General features: G+C 46.5%; 2 protein-coding genes and 1 long non-coding RNA gene across 8 annotated transcripts in view; 2 read left to right on the forward strand and 1 right to left on the reverse strand.

The window, feature by feature from the left end:
- LOC144337442 (uncharacterized) overlaps nucleotides 1-9,244 on the forward strand; it is a 40,494-nt gene extending 31,250 nt beyond the window's left edge. Inside the window, exons 2-3 of the mRNA XM_077982619.1 lie at nucleotides 6,961-7,263; nucleotides 8,220-9,244. The gene's annotated coding sequence lies outside the window, so the exon portion shown is untranslated. The remainder of the gene's footprint in view (nucleotides 1-6,960; nucleotides 7,264-8,219) is intronic.
- SIPA1L3 (signal induced proliferation associated 1 like 3) overlaps nucleotides 1-16,250 on the forward strand; it is a 308,912-nt gene that overhangs the window by 31,250 nt on the left and 261,412 nt on the right. The window lies entirely within an intron of this gene.
- On the reverse strand, nucleotides 1,647-9,244 carry LOC144337450 (uncharacterized). The gene is made up of 3 exons (XR_013410613.1): nucleotides 7,976-9,244; nucleotides 5,185-6,081; nucleotides 1,647-1,691 (listed from the first exon to the last, which is right to left on the reverse strand). It is a non-coding gene; the product is annotated as an uncharacterized LOC144337450 (long non-coding RNA).

Raw genomic sequence — 16,250 nt, forward strand, 5'->3', positions numbered from 1 at the left:
TGTACATAGTCTTCTGAGACTTGCATTTTTCACCTAATATTATGATTCTGACATTGATTTAGACTGGTACTGCTGTGACTCATGCATTTTTATTTACTGCCATGTGAGTATTCCACTGGCTGGATATACCACGTTTTTGTTTTAGGCATTTTCATGCCAATGGACATTTTGTTTTCAGATATTTTGCTGTTCACAGGCTGCTGTGAATGTTGTTACACTTACTTCCTGGTGCACATGGACAGGCATTTCTTTTAGGTATGTACTGGACGTGAGATTTCTGGATTGTAGGTTGTGATCATCTTTAACTTTGCCAGATATTACTGAGCTGCTTGTTAAACATCCCACCAAGGATGAGTTTCTTTTATTCAGTGTCCTTGTCACATTTGATTTTGTAAAGCTTTTTTACTTTTGCCAGCCTAATGGATAGGAAATGAAATCTTGTTGTGGTTAATTTACCCCTGAAGACTAGTAAGGCAGAATATCTTTTCATTCATGTTTCTCCTTCTGGATATTGCTTGCTCATCAATTCTGCTTCTTTTTCTTTTTCTTTTTTTTTTTTTTTAGATGGAATTTTACTCTTGTTGCCCAGGCTGGAGTGCAGTAGTGCGATTTTGGCTCACCACAACCTGCACCTGCTGGGTTCAAGCAATTCTCCTGCCTCAGCCTCACGAGTAGTTGGGATTACAGGCACCTGCCACCACACCCAGCTAATTTTTGTATTTTTAGTAGAGATAGGATTTCATCATGTTGGTCAGGCTGGTCTCAAACTCCTGAGCACAGGTGATCCGCCTGCCTCAGCCTTCCACAGTTCTGGGATTACAGGCGTGAGCCACAGTGCCTGGCCACTTTCGCTTTTTTCCTATTGAATTGTAGGTGTTCTTTATGTACTGTGGCTGCTAATCCTGGGGTGGCAGCCTATTTAACGTAATGAAAGTTTATGATCCTTGGGTCATCCTTTCTATGGTTGTTTTCTCTCCCCTGCTATTCTCCCACGAATTCCATGATACCTTTTTGTGTATCCCCAGCTCACAGTGATTCACTCTTTGAAACAGTCCTCAACTTCTGGGCATTTGTGTATGTTAGTACAGATATATGACTATATCTGTTCCACCCACTGTGCTGTGGCATTTTGTTCTCAGATATATCTCTTAGGATTAGTTTCAACTGCAGGCTGGCTGTTGGTGGTGCACACCTGTAATCCCAGCTACTCAAGAGGCTGAGGTAGGAGAATTGCTTGAATCCAGGAGGCGGAGGCTGCAGTGAACTGAGATCCCACCATGCACTAGGCAACAGAGCGAGACTCCATCTCAAAAAATAAAAATAAAAAAATAAAAGAAAAAAAAGATTAGTTTCAACTGCATGTAATTTAGTTTCAACAAAGTGACAGTGGCCTAAGCAAAATAACTTATTGCTCTCTCATATAAAGGAGCCCCGTAATAGACAGGCGAGGCCTATGTTCTCATCAGGGACTCAGGCTGCTCCCACCTTCTGGCTCCACCACCCTTGTCCTGCCACCTCGTGGTATGAGACGGCTGCCCAAGCTTCAGCCATTATGTCCCAGGAGGCAAGAAAGAAGAAAGGAGACTTAAGTTGTACACGGCAAGTCTCCTTAGACCTTTGCCCAGAATTTAATCTCACTACTATATGTAGCTGCAGGGGAACCTGGGAAAGGTAGTTTTATTTCCCATGGCCTTATTCTTAGCTAAAATTTAGATTTGATTACTAAGTTAAAAGGGGAGACTCAATATTGGAGTAGGCAGCCGGTAATGTTACTAGTTCTGAGGTGTTCCCTAATAGCGGAGCTGAAAGGAGCCATCAGACACCAGAATGGTACTGTAGATGATGCCCCCCCACCAATTTTGGTTCTTTGATTAATTACACAGATATTTATGGAGTACCTGTTTTGTACAGGCACTATTCTGGGAGCTGGGAAGAGAGTAATAGAAAAGCAAATGAGGTCTCCACCCTCGCAGAGCTTGTATTTTAAAAGAGCAGCTAGATAGTAAGCAAGTCAGTTACTTAGTGAGTCAGAGATAAGAGGTGTGAAGAAAAAATAAAGGAGGGCTGGGCCTAGAGGCTCTCAACTGTAATCCCAGCACTTTGGGAGGCTGAGGCAGGAAGATTGCTTGAGCCCAGGAGGTTGGGGCTGCAGTGAGCCGTGATTGCACCGCTGCATTCCAGCCTGGGTGACAGGGCAAGACCCTGCCTTTAAAAAAAAAAAAAAAATTGCTTTACCTCTTACTAACTCACGACCACTCTGTTTTCTTCTATATCCACCACCATCCACCCCCTACTGTATTATTTTAAAGCTAAATAGTTGAGTATCTGCAAGATAAGTATTCTTTAAAGACGTATGACAAGACCATTTTAATCATGACAATAATTAACATTAATTGCTTACCTCATCTGGTATCCACACAGTGTTAACATCTCAGATCATCTTATAAATATATTTCTAGAATTGGTTTGTTCCAATCAGGACCCACCCGGGTTCACCATTGGATTTGGTTCATCTGCTCGTGAAGCCTCATTTAATCTATGACTTCTCCCTCCCTCCAGCTCACTGCAACCTCCGTCTCCCAGGTTCAGGCAGTTCTCCACCTCAGCCTCCCTAGTAGCTGGGATTGTAGGCATGTACCACCACGCCCAGCTAATTTTTTTGTATTATCAGTAGAGATGGGGTTTCACTGTGTTGGCCAGGCTGGTCTCAAACTCCTGACCTCAAATGATCCTCCCGCTTCAGCTTCCGAAAGTGCTGGGATTGCAGGAGTGAGCCACCACACCTGGCTTGTTTTTTCTTTGTTTTCTCTTGCAGTTTGTTTGTTGAGAAAAGCCATGTCATTTGTCCTGTATATGATCAGGCCTGGATCTGACTGATCATATCCTTGTTGCAGTGTTTAACTTATTCTTCTATCTCTTTGTTTCCTATAAATGAATCATTGAATTTGCAGAGTAGGTGAGTTTCATGTTTGAGATGTACACACACGCGCACACACTCTCTCTCTCTCTCTCTTTCTCTCTCTCTCTCTCTCTCTCTCTCTCTTTTGGCAGTGAGAGCTAGCCATCCTCCTAGTTGTTGCTGTATATGTCCATTAGGTATGGAAAATTGGTGGCCCCTTTCTGTGTTTTGTGGCATTAGTGGCTGTGGGTGACCATTGCTCAGAGCCATTATTTCATTTGGGGTGTACAAAAATTGTGCCGTTGTAATTCTGTTCACCTCTTCATTTATTAGTGGGACTATTCCTCTAGAGAGAACCTGCCCCTCATCTATTATTCAGTTATCCCGAGGGTACTGGCTCTTTTGAACTTTTGTTTGCCTTAGAAATGACTATTGAACAATTGGGCTGGTGGTTTCTAATCTGTTGTGTTTTTTTTTTTTTTTTTCCTCCCTGCAGAGATTCAAATCTTCTTTGTTTTTATGTTCATTCATTTGACATTTGCCGGTCTCTGCCACTGCTCATACCCTGGCCTGAGCTTGCCAATAAACAGATGAACCAGTCCAGTCATCTCATTGTGTGGGCACGGCTGCTGCAGGCCTTACCTTTGACCGGGTGGGGCCTTGTGGGTGTTTGTCAGAGTAATGAGACTGTTGACATTCCCATATTTCTCTTCCCCCTGTCAGACCTTATAGTCTTTGGTGAGTTCCTGCTCTGCGCCAAGGAATTAGTCCTTTATGCTTGGGGCAAGAGGTTTTTGAGTATTTGGATTTCTTCTGATCTGAAACTCCATTCCTAGACAAAAGAACAATAAAGGGCTCTGCTCCATTGCAGAGGCAAGCCCTGGTAACCTGGCCAGGGGCGAGCTCTGACCCCAGCCACTGTTGTCTGAGTCATAAATTCTTGAGAGCAGTAGCACGCTTGAAATCATTTAGATGCTTTGGGATCAGTTATTCATTATATCGCATGATATCTAAGGGCCTCTTTGCTGCTAGAGATTACAACACATTCCTTCCAGGGGCAGAGAATTTATTGTTCAGTGATGTGCAAACTCATTCATTCATTCCATTGTTAACTTCTCCATTCAGCAAATATTTACTGAACTTCGCATATGCTTCCAGTGCTGCGGATGGAGCCGGAGAAGGCTCGTCCTCCTGGAGTTGATTGTTTAGGTTGGGGGACATAGTCAAGGAAGAAGTAAACAGATTAACAAGATAATTCCAGATGGGGATGAATAATGCTGTGGAGTCAGGAAAGCAGAATAGTGAGAGAGATGCACCTGGAACTGGAAGGGATTGTGGGAGGCTGGACAACTGGGGTGGTTGGAGCCTCCCCAGGGTGACATGCCAGCCGAGAGTGGAGTGGTATGCAAAGGTGCCAGTCTTGTGAAAGATCAGGAAAGAGCTTTCCCAGCAGAGGGAACAGGAGGTGCAAAGGCGCTGAGGCTGGAATGAGTTTGACGTGTGGAGTGCGGGGTAGGGAGAAGGGGGAGGGCAGGCAAGTGGGGGAGCCTGGTGAGGGTGTGGGTTGATTCAGAGTGTCCTCCCATGCCCTCTGGCTACTGCGAGGAGCATAGATTGAAGGTGGGAGTGGAAGTAGGGCAGTGAGGGGCAGCCTGTACTGCGTGAGGAGAGAAGTAAAGTCCCGGATGAGAGTGGTGGCACTGGGTACAAGAAATGGGTGGCCCAACAGAACTTGTTTAGGGATTGGCCATGGTGGGTGGTGAGTGGGCTGAAAGGTTTACCAGTGGGTTCAGGCTTTGGTCTGCAGGATTTTGTGGTAGTAAGGATAGCCCCAGTCCCCTTTAACATGGGCTGAGGTTTTCTTTTGTTCTTTCCGTTTTTTGTTTTTTTTTTTTTTTGAGATGGTCTCTGTTGCCCAGGCTGGAGTGCAGTGACAGTGATCTCGACTCACTGCAATCTCCTCTTCCCAGGTTCAAGTGATTCTGGTGCCTCAACCTCCTGAGTAGCTGGGACTACAGGTGTATGCCACTACACCTGGCTCATTTTTGTGTTGTTAGTAGAGGCAGGTTTTGCTGTGTTCAACAGGCTGGTCTGGAACTCCTGGCCTCAAGTGATCCTTCTGCCTCGGCCTCCCAAAGTGCTGGGATTAGACACATGAGCCACTGCACCCAGCCTCTTTCTCTGTCTCTGTCTCTGTCTCTCTCTCTCTTTGTAGAGACAGGGTCTTGCTATGTTGCCCAAGCTGGTATCAAACTCCTGACCCCACGTGATCCTCCTGCCTTGGCCTCCCAAAGTTGCTGGGATTCTAGGCATGAGCCACTGGGCCTGGCAAAGAGCTGAGGTTTTCTACCACACACGTCTTTTCTAGCCTCCATATAGTAGATTCTTAATTCCCATTTCACCCCCAAAGGAACTGAGGCCCAGAGAAATGAAGTCCTTGGTCCTCGTCACATAGGCTGTTGGGACTGGATTGGAACCTGGGTAGCCCCACCCATAGTCTGACCATGCTCCCTTCTTCTCCCTCACTCCAACCACAGCCGTTAATTCATGATATTGACACAGCCTGTGTCCAGGAGGAGCCAAATGTCAGTGTTGTACATATATGAAGTCAGGAGGGGATCAAATCCACATCGGTGGCCTTTCCACCATTCCCACTAACCTGGATTCCAACACGCCTTTTATGGCAGTAATTATTACAGGGCAGAAAACAGGGACTTTACGATTGCTGACAACTTTACACGGGACCCAGTTAAGCTGTACATCTAGGCCCTGGACTTTGAGCCCAGAGCCTGCTTAACTGATTGGGCCGAAAGTGTTCTCACCCATCAAATCCTCCTTATCACCTTCTCCAGAACTCCACCTGTAAAGGGAGCTCACCACCCACAGGGTGTGTGTTGTATGTGATGCCTCAGCCAGCCAAATGACTTTACTTGGTGTCCTCTAAGAAAAGGTGTGACCTCCTCCTCTAGCATGGTCTCCTGTGAAAAGTGGTGTTGAGTTTGGTGCTGCCTCTGCTTGCGTTTAGGCCCCATGACAAGGATTGTATGTTGATGAATTTTTTAAAGTGTTTTTGAAAAATATTTACTGCTTTAAAATGTACAGAAGCCACACGCTGGCTATAAGCCGTTCCAACAGCAGAGCAGTATGTAGAGAGAGCATGGGCCGGACATGGTGGCTCACACCTGTAATCCCAGCACTTTGAGAAGCCGAGGCGGGCAAATCACCTGAGGTCAGGAGTCTGAGACCAACCTGGCCAACGTGGTGAAACTGCATCTCTACTAAAAATAAAAAAATTTACCAGGTGCAGAGGCGTGCGCCTGTAATCCCAGCTACTTGGAAGGCTGAGACAGGAGAATTGCTTGAACCCAGGAGGTGGAGGTTGCAGTGAGCTGAGATTGTGCCACTGCACTCCAGCCTGGGTGACAGAGTAAGACTCCATCTCAAAAAACAAAAACAAAAACAAAAAACAGAAAGCATGAAGATCTGCTTCATTGTCTCAACCCAATGGCCTGGCTTTGCCCCCAGGTCCTGCCCAGATGCATATTAAGTGCACACTTCCAGGTCTCGGTCTGTGCAGTGGATTATTTGTTAAGAGCCAGAGTACCTGGGTTCAAGTCCTAGTATTGCTGTGTACTGACTGTGTGAACTTGGGCCTTTACTTAATCTCTCTGTGCCTTGATTTCTCCATCTTTAAAATCATGGTGTTGGTCCCAACCTCATAGGCTTTTAAGGATTTACCCTGTTAACGTATTAATATGTAAAAGTTAGAGTAGTGCCTGGCATGTGATAAGCACAGGTGGTCCTCGATGGGGTTATGTTCTAATGAACCCCTTATACATTGAAATTACCCTTAAGTCAAAAACGCATTCACACCTGTCATCCCAGCACTTTGGGAGGCTGAGGCAGGCAGATCACTTGAGGTCAGGAGTTCGAGACCAGCCTGGCTAACATGGTGAAACCCCATCTCTACTAAAAGTACAAATTAGCTGGGTGTGGTGGCGGGTCCCAGTAATCCCAGCTACTCGGGAGACTGAGCCAGGAGAATCACTTGAGCCCGGGAGGCGGAGGTTGAGTAAGCCGAGATTGTTGCCACTGCGCTCCAGCCTGGGTGATAGAGCGAGACTCCATCTCATAAATAAATAAATAAATGCATTCAATACACCTCACCTTCCAAACATCATAGCGTAGCCTAGCCTTCCTTAAATGTGCTCAGAACACTTGCATTAGCCTATAGTTGGGGAAAAATAATCTAACACAAAGCCTATTTTACAGTAAAGTGTTGAGTATCTCATGTACTGCTTATTGCTGGCCTGGAAAAAGTTCAGAATTCAAAATACATTGAAATTGCAGCCATTTGCGCCATGGTAAAGTCAAAAAATTGCAAGTCAGAGACTGTACTCATGTCTTAGGTTTTTTTTTTTTTTTTTTTTTTTTTTGGGATGGAGTCTTGCTCTGTCATCCAGGCTGGAGTGCAGTGGCACAATCACGGCTCACTGTAACCTCCGCCTCCCAGGTTCAAGTGATTCTCCTGCTTCAGCCTCCCGGTAGCTGGGACTACAGGTGTGTACCACCATGCCTGGCTAATATTTTTTTGTATTTTTTGTAGAGACGGGGTTTCACCGTTTTACCCAGACTGGTCTCGAATTCCTGAGCTCAGCAGTCTGCCCGCCTCAGCCTCCCAAAGTGCTAGAATTACAGGCGTGAGCCACCGCGCCCAGCCAGCTATTTTTTTTATTACAGATCTGTGTGAGTACCACTGTTCGTTTTATAGACATACTCTAGGTATGCCATCCTGCAGATTACACTTGAGTAGGCTAGCTTAGAGATCCCCCCATGTCTATGGGTCAACGTCTGTGGCATTCTTTTTAATGGCTACACAGCATTCCACTGTATTTGTTCCCTGTTGTTGAACATACTGGCTGCTCCCATCTTTCATTATTGGAACTCTGAACATCTCACGCACAAAAATCCTTTGTTTGCTTATGAAGTTTTTTTTGTGACAAAGTCCTAGAGTTACAATTCCTGAAACAAAGTGTCTGTTTTTAAAGACTTGTGGCTGGGCGCGGTGGCTCACACCTGTAATCCCAGCACTTTGGGAGGCCAAGGTGGGAGAATCACCTGAGGTCAGGAGTTCGAGACCAGCCTGGCCAATATGGTGAAACCCTGTGTCTCCTAAAAATACAAAAATTAGCCAGACGTGGTGGTGCATGCCTGTTATCCCAGCTACTTGGGAGGCTGAGGCAGGAGAATCGCTTGAACCCGGGAGGCAGAGGTTGCAGTGAGCCGAGATCATACCACTGTACTCCAGCCTGGGCAACAGAGTGAGACTCTGTCTCAAAAAAAAAAAAAAAAATCCAACTCCCCCACTTCGATAGTCAACGAGTTATCCCTATCCCTACTGACTAAATAATCCATTCCTTCCCACTAATATGAGACTCAAGCTTACTATGAGCCAGGCCCTCGTCTGTCAAGTTTACCTTTCAGTCTCCTGCCGTAACTCAATGAAGCAGATTGATAATATTCCCATTCACAGTAAGAAAACCGAAGCACAAAGTGGTGTCGTTTCCTGTGTGACACATCACAGCTTGGATGGGGCAGAGCCTGGCTGGAAATATTGTAGATTTATTTAATAACCAGCTCCCTATTTGTAATATGTTTTCAGCAGTTTTTCCTGCAGTTTCTTGCCAAATCTCCCTTTTGTCCACTCGTAATTGCCTGCAGCATTTACCCCATGCTGGAGTTCTATGTTTTAGGCCTGTTCTCTGCCTCTGCCCTGGCCAGGACTTCTGTGGCAATGTTAGATGCCAGTGGAGGCTGCTGGCAGGCATGGACCTATCAGATGTCTGATCCTGTAGGAGCCCCCTCCACAGGACCCTGGCTAGGCAGGGACCAGGGTGTTTCCGAATCCCCTTAAGTTAATGGTGGCCACTTAGGCAGTGAAAGTGTCATGAAAGACTCCTCTGTCCCCATGGCTGGGCCAAACCAGGGAAGACGCTGACATCAAGCACAACTGAGAACAAGCAGCAGTAGGCAATGTTCTGGGGCTATTAATTCATCCTGGGGGAAAAAAACCTCTCAGTGAATTAAATTGGTTTGTGTAAAGTGCTGAGAAGAGCCCAGCCTGGGCGACATGATGAAACCTTGTATCCACAAAAAATACAAAAATTGACTGGGCATGGTGGCGTGCACCTGTGGTCCCAGTTACTCGGGAGGCTGAAGTGGGAGGATCACCTGAGCCCAGGAAGGTCAAGGCTGCAGTGAGCTGTGATGGTGCCACTGCACTCCAGCCTGGGCAGCAAAGTGAGATGCGGTCTTAAAAAAAAGAAAGAAAGAAAAAAAAAGAGTGTTTGGCACATAGTAAACACTCACATACATATTAGTCATTGTTCCTGTGTTTCTGAGGGCAGGGATATTATTCCCAGGAGGTGTGCCTAGAATGTGTGTGGGCAGATACCACTCGGGTATTTCCTGAGCACCTACACCATGGCACACAAGTGCTGGGGCTACAGTTAGGGCTCAGGACAGACACGGCCCCCATGCTCTTGAAGCTGACATTCTGGAAGGCAGGTGGACCCTAAACAAACAGATACATGATAAAATGTTTTATAGTGAGAAGTGCTATGAAGAAAACAGATCTGGGGAAGGGCTAGAGATTGAGGGAGGCTACTGTTTTATCAGAAGTGACCAGGGCAGGCCTCTAAAGAGGTCACCTTTGAGTCAAGGCCTGATAGATAAGGAGCCAGCCGTGGAAGGTGCATTCCAGACAGAACCACAGATGCAAAGGCCCAAAGCTGGAGCTTGCAGAGCTTGTTCCCAGCAATTCACAGATGCCACTGTGGCAGGAGGGCAGTAGGGGAGAATGGCAGGAGATGGCATCAGAGAAGGAGCCAGGTGGCAGCTTCTTAGCCTCGGTTCTTTTGGTTGAAAATAACAGAAACCCATCTTAGACCCACCTAAGCCTCAAAGAATTGTGAGATGCCTCCTGAAGCCTAGGACTGGCACTTGTCTCCTGGCATCAGGATTGATAGGCCCAAGGCCTAGGCGATTTTCTGTCTCCATCTCCCATCTCTGCCTCTTCTTTCTCTCTGCTTCCTCCCCTCTTTGGGTCTCTCCAGGCATTTGGCTGCCCCGTTGCCCCTTCCTTTGTGGAGTTCACGGTTCTCAACCACAGATGGTCACCTCTCATCCAGTAAGCTTTGGCTGGAGAATAAGCATGGCCATCCCACCCATGCCTGTGTACATGCACAGTTTTTATTCAAAGGGTACTCTAAGGCCAGGCGTGGTGGCTCACACCTGTAATTCCAACACTTTGGGAGACTGAGGTGGGCGGATCACCTAATGTCAGGAGTTCAAGACCAGCCTGGCCAGCATGGTGAAACTCCATCGCTACTAAAAATACAAAATTAGCCAGGTATGGTGGTGTGGGCCTGTAGTCCCAGCTACTCAGGAGGCTGAGGCAGGAGAATTGCTTGAACCTGGGAGGCGGAGGTTGCAGTGAGCTGAGATTGCACCACTGCCCTCCAGCCTGGGAGACAAGAGCGACACTCTGTCTCAAAACAAACAAAAAAAAATGGTGGAGAGGGGACTTTAGGAAGCCTGGAAGACCCACTCCCCTGCTGTCCTGGCCTAGAGTACATTTCCCTTCTCTCATGGGAAGCAACATCATGTCATGGTTAAGAACATGGCCACATTGGCCGGACGCGGTGGCTCACGCCTGTAATCCCAGCACTTTGGGAGGCCAAGGCAGGCGGATCATGAGGTCAAGAGATTGAAACCATCCTGGCCAAAATGGTGAAACCCTGTTCTCTACTAAAAATACAAAAATTACCTGGGCGTGGTGGTGCATGCCTGTAGTCCCAGCTACGCGGGAGGCTGAGGCAGGAGAATTGCTTGAACCCAGGAGGCAGAGGTTGCAGTGAGCCGAGATCGTGCCACTGCACTCCAGCCTGGGTGACAGAACAAGACTCCATCTAAAAAAAAAAAAAAAAAAAAAAAAGAACATGACCACATTGTCTGGATTCAGAGCTCTGCCGCTTGCTAGCTGTGTGACCTCGGACTCATAACCTCCCTCTCGGGGCACAGTTTTCTCACATATAGAATGAGGATGCTAAAGCCTTTTGCTTCAGGGTGTGGTTCAGAACATTAGATAAACTTAGGTAAAGGACTTAGTCTGAGCCTGATACACAGTAAGCACTCAAAGTATTAGTTTTCATCATCATCATCGTCATCCTTACTTTTCCTTCCTGAAGCTGGATAGTGCTCTACAGTTCAAGATAGGACTTGGAAATAAAAAGCCTAGGATTGATCCCAGCTCTACTACCAGCTAGCTCTGTGACCTTGGCCAAGTGAGTAACAGCTTTGGTTTCTTTATCTGCATAGTAAGGAGAAGAAAGAGCTGACAGGGCTCGATCACTGGATGTATGTCATCTGAGATTTGGGGCAACTGGCAATTCAAGAGATCCCAAGTTCCCTGCTCAGTGCAGCCCCGGCTCCTGATCACATCTGAATGTGAGCTGATGGAGGGCTTGATGCTAGGGCCTGCCTCACCTCCATCATGAAGGCTTGCATGAGACCCTTCTGTGCTGAGCCTGGCGCTTGCTCCCTGTAAGCCTGTCTGCTGCTCCCTCCACTGCGAGCCCTCCCAGGTCTGATGCCGCCTGTCCCCAGGCCCCCAGCATGCAACACTTTTTCTTCTTCTCTTGTGAAAGGCAGATCTGGAAGAAGCTTCTGGGGAAATGCTGTGTTTGTGTCTGGTTATATCTATTCCCAAAATGGTGATTCTTAAACCTGGCTGTGAGTCGGCATCACCTGGGGAATCTTGGTAACAGTTGGGATTCTTTGGCTTCCCTCCTGGAGCGTCTGCTCCCGCAGGTGGAGAGGAAGATCATCTGCTGGTTTGGCCGCCCTACAACCATTCACCATTCCTTTGGGGTTTTCCTTTTGGGAACTGCTCTTCCTCCATTGCGTCCGTTCACTTACTGAGACCGCTGTGTGGAATATATTACTTACCCAAGGCACTGGGGATATGGCAGGGAATCTGGAATATGCCCTTGAAACTGGAATCGTGTCTGTCCCTTGGATCACAGTACCGTAAGGCTGTCACTTTCTGATTTTTATAATTGTACTGTGCTTCAGAGATTCTTCTTAGGAAATACCCACATCTTTAGGGGTTACAAACAAGAGCAAATTAACTGGAAAAGGGAAGCAAACCAGTGTTGGCTGAACAAACATGAAAATGACTACAATGTTTATCTTCAGTTTTGGGAGAATTGTCCTGAAGACTGAATCACAGCGTCATCCTTTGTACAGAATAGGGTTCTGTTCAGGAGACCAGTGCTCTCGTGCACAGCTTTGAGTGTGAAGATCTAAAAATTTTAGTTGGTAGGATGATTATAGGTTATTTTCATTTTCTTCTTTATACTTTTGTATAGGTTTCACATTTTCCAGAAGGAAGTTTTAGAAACAGAAGGGGGAAAAAAAACTACTTAAGAAAAGCCCTGGGCCAGGTACGGTGGCTCACACCTGTAATCCCAGTACTTTGGGAGGCTGAGGCGGGTGGATCACTAGGTCAGGAAATCGAGACTCTCCTGGCCAACATGGTGACACCCGGTCTCTACTAAAATGCAAAAAAAAAATTAGCCAGGCACGGTGGCACGTACCTGTAGTCCCGGCTTCTCAGGAGGCTAAGGCAAGGGAATCACTTGGATCCTGGAGGCGGAGGTTGCAGTGAGCTGAGATCACACCACTGCACTCCAGCCTGGTGACAGAGCAAGACTGTCTCAAAACAACAACAACAACGAAAAAAAACCCCACTGTTGTGGAGTGCCCCAGTCTACCTGGTTTGTACTTAGAAATGCCTTAGGAGCAGCCTGGGCCAGTCAGGTCATTCCTTGTCTTCCTGCCACAGGGATTGGTTCAGGGAAGGGAGGAGTCGAGTCAGTCCAATCAGAATTAAGATAGGTCTTTCTCTGGAGCTCCCAGGAAAGAAGAGGAACTTTCTTCCTACGAAGGTGCCAAGTTGTGGGGTGTAAGCTTAATGCTGCCGGGGGCCTGGGGACCATCTTTGCTCAAAGGGTCAGTTGGAAAGGAGATGGAAATGATTCAATACAAATTCTTTGGGTAACTGAACTTTTCAGTAACAGGAGCCAAAAAATTGGCCCTTTTTTTCCCCTCAAGTCAGTTTGAGTTGGGTCTTTGCCACTTGCAACCAAAAAAGTCCTAAGTAATATGGTAATTTTCGTGGGCCCTAGAATCTATATTTAAATTTAAAATTTTTTCTGCTGGGCTCAGTGGCTCACGCCTGTAATCCTAGCACTTTGGGATGCTGACGCAGGTGGATCACTTGAGGTCAGGAGTTTGAAACCAGCCTGGCCAACGTGGTGAAACCCTGTCTCCACGAAAAATACAAAAACTAGCCTGGCATGGTGGCAGGTGCCTGTAATCCCAGCTACTCGGGGGCTGAGGTAGGAGAATCCCTTGAACCCGGGAGGCGAAGGTTGCAATGAGCCAAGATCGTGCCATTGCACTCCAGCCTGAGGAACAGGGTAAGACTCTCAAAAATAAAATAAAATAATAAATAAATAATTCTCCACAAATGATTTGTATGAATCACATATTTGGGAACCACTTTGCTAGACTTTCCTGAGTAGCAGTTCTTAGCTTTATGTGATCAACAGACTGGCCTGGGGAACTTGTTAAAATATAGCAGCTCTGTTCCACATTGCTGGAGATTCTGGTTTGGGGCCTGGGGCCTGGGTATCTGCATTTTGAACACCATCCTGGGTGATTGCATACACATCAGAGTATGTGAATGCACAGAGCATCCTCGGCCGGGCAGGTGGCTCACGCCTGTAATCCCAGCACTTTGGGAGGCTGAGGCCAGTGGATTGCGAGGTCAGGAGATCAAGACCATCGTGGCTAACATGGTGAAACCCCGTCTCTACTAAAAATACAAAAAAATTTAGCCAGGTGTGGTGGCGGACGCGTGTAGTCCCAGCTACTCAGGAGGCTGAGGCAGGAGAATGGCGTGAACCCGGGAGGCAGAGCTTGCAGTGAGCCGAGATCATGCCACTGCACTCCAGCCTGGGTGTCACAGCGAGACTCCGTCTCAAAAAAAAAAAAAAAAAAGAAAAAAGGAATTTTGCTAATAGTGGAAAATGTTCAAGAGGGTAATCACTGATTTAGTTCAAGGTAATTTAAGGTGAATGCATTCCTCGTGTGTGTATGTGTATGTGTGTGCGTGTATATGTGTGTACCATACTTACTTGAGTTGAAGGAGGGCGAAAGCCCTTTTACTCGACTGAAAGGAAATCTTTTGAATTGACCTATCGGTTCAGAAAATCCCTTTTCAAGTCTTCCCTTGGGCAGCTTTGCTTTTGAGGCCCCTGAAAGCTGGGGAAGAAGGGGCTGTGAGGCCTGACTGACTCCACGCTGCTGGCTATCCCTCTAGGCACGTGTGATTTTGCTATTGTCTGAAGTCTTGCTTTCCCCAGAATTTGTGCCCCATGCTGAGTTCCTACAACTCAGCCACCAGGAATTAGGGCATGGGTTAGCCAGGATTATTCAAATTTAATCTGATCATCTTTAAACATTTTTGCTTGCATCCCCTCCCAAAAGAATTTTGATAAGCCCCTATATACCTCCTTGTACACTGTAAAGCTAACATCTAAAATAATCTTATGGTAACTTTACATTTGTCTTATTAGTGGGAGAAGAAAATAGTACACATTTTGAAGGTCAAATGTAATTGAAATATTTTATGATGTGATTAGATAAAAAAAAGTTTTTACTACCTTATTGAGTAAAGTACACAGAAGCTGAAAGCCGGGCGTGGTGGCGGGCGCCTGTAGTCCCAGCTACTCAGAGGGCTGAGGCAGGAGAATGGCGTGAACCCGGAAGGCAGAGCTTGCAGTGAGCTGAGATTGTGCCACTGCACTCCAGCCTGGATGACAGAGCGAGACTCCATCTCAAAAAAAAAAAAAAAAAAAAAATGGGGGGGAAGAAAAAAGGAATTTTGCCAATAGTGGGAAATGTTCAAAAGGGTAATCACTGATTTAGTTCAAGGTAATTACAATCATGTAAATTTTTCCCTGGAAATTTTTTTCTGGTGGATCTCGAAAAATTAGGTGGTCCTGAAAAATGTTCCCTTTGAACAAATCAGAGCCACTAACCTATATTGCTTTGACATTCATGATCCTACTGTGGTTCAGAAAATCCTATTTTTAAAGCCAAGTTTCATGTTTGGCAGAAAGATACTTAAGTCAGGGAAAGACAGGCAAGTCTAGGGGTTTAAGTAGCTTTTTATTGTTCACTAAAGGCTGCTTCCCTGAAAGCAATATTGATGTTGTGTGTTTGGAGTCCTGGAGGTTTACACACCTCAGGGTAGTGCTCCTTGGGAAAGTGGGGGAGTGTACAACAGCGGGTGGGCAGTGGAGGAGACAGGTTGGTTTGCAGCCAGATCAGTTTTAGGAAGAGTAACTTTTGGACGTTGAGGATCTGAACATTGCTTCCCTTGAAAACACTGTTTTCAAGATACTCCTGTATCTGTTAAGTTTCTGTAAACCCCAAGTGATAAGCACATCCAAGCGTGAAGCCTCTCGGCTTCAAGAACCAGGCAGTTTCTTATGGAGCAGGAAGTCCAGAGGTGAGTAGGTTACAGAAGTTGTCACCACCACCACCTGTATGTGTAATATATACACATGTACCATAAAAGTCACCCGTTCAGAATATGCAATTCAGGCTGGGCGCAGTGGCTCATGTCCGTAATCCCAGTACTTAGGGAGGCCAAGGCAGGCGGATCTCCTGAGGCCAGGAGTTCGAGACCAGCCAGGGCAACATGGCGAAATCCTGTCTCTACTAAAAATACAAAAATTAGCCGGGCATTGTGGTGCATGCCTGAGGTCCCAGGTATTCGGGTGACTGAAGCATGAGGATTGCTTGAACCCAGGAGGTGGAGGTTGCAGTGAGCTGGGATCACACCACTGCACTCCAGCCTGGGGCGACAGAGTGAGATGCTGTCTCTCAAAAAAAAAAAAAAAAAAAAAAAAAAAAGACCAGGCGTGGTGGCTTACGCCTGTAATCCCAGCACTTTGGGAGGCCGAGGCGGGTAGATCACCTGAGGTCGAGAGTTGAAGACCACCCTGACCAACATGGAGAAACCCCGTCTCTACTAAAAATACAAAATTAGCCAGGTGTGTTGGCACATGCCTGTAATCTCAGCTACTCAGGAGGCTGAGACAGGAGAATCACTTGAACCTAAGAGGCGGAGGTTGCAGTGAGCTGAGATTGCACCATTGTATTCTAGCCTGGGCAACAAGAGCAAAACTCCGTCTCAAAAAAAAAAAAAAAAAAT

This window comes from Macaca mulatta, chromosome 19 (genome assembly GCF_049350105.2).
Source record: "Macaca mulatta isolate MMU2019108-1 chromosome 19, T2T-MMU8v2.0, whole genome shotgun sequence".
NCBI lineage: Eukaryota > Metazoa > Chordata > Mammalia > Primates > Cercopithecidae > Macaca > Macaca mulatta.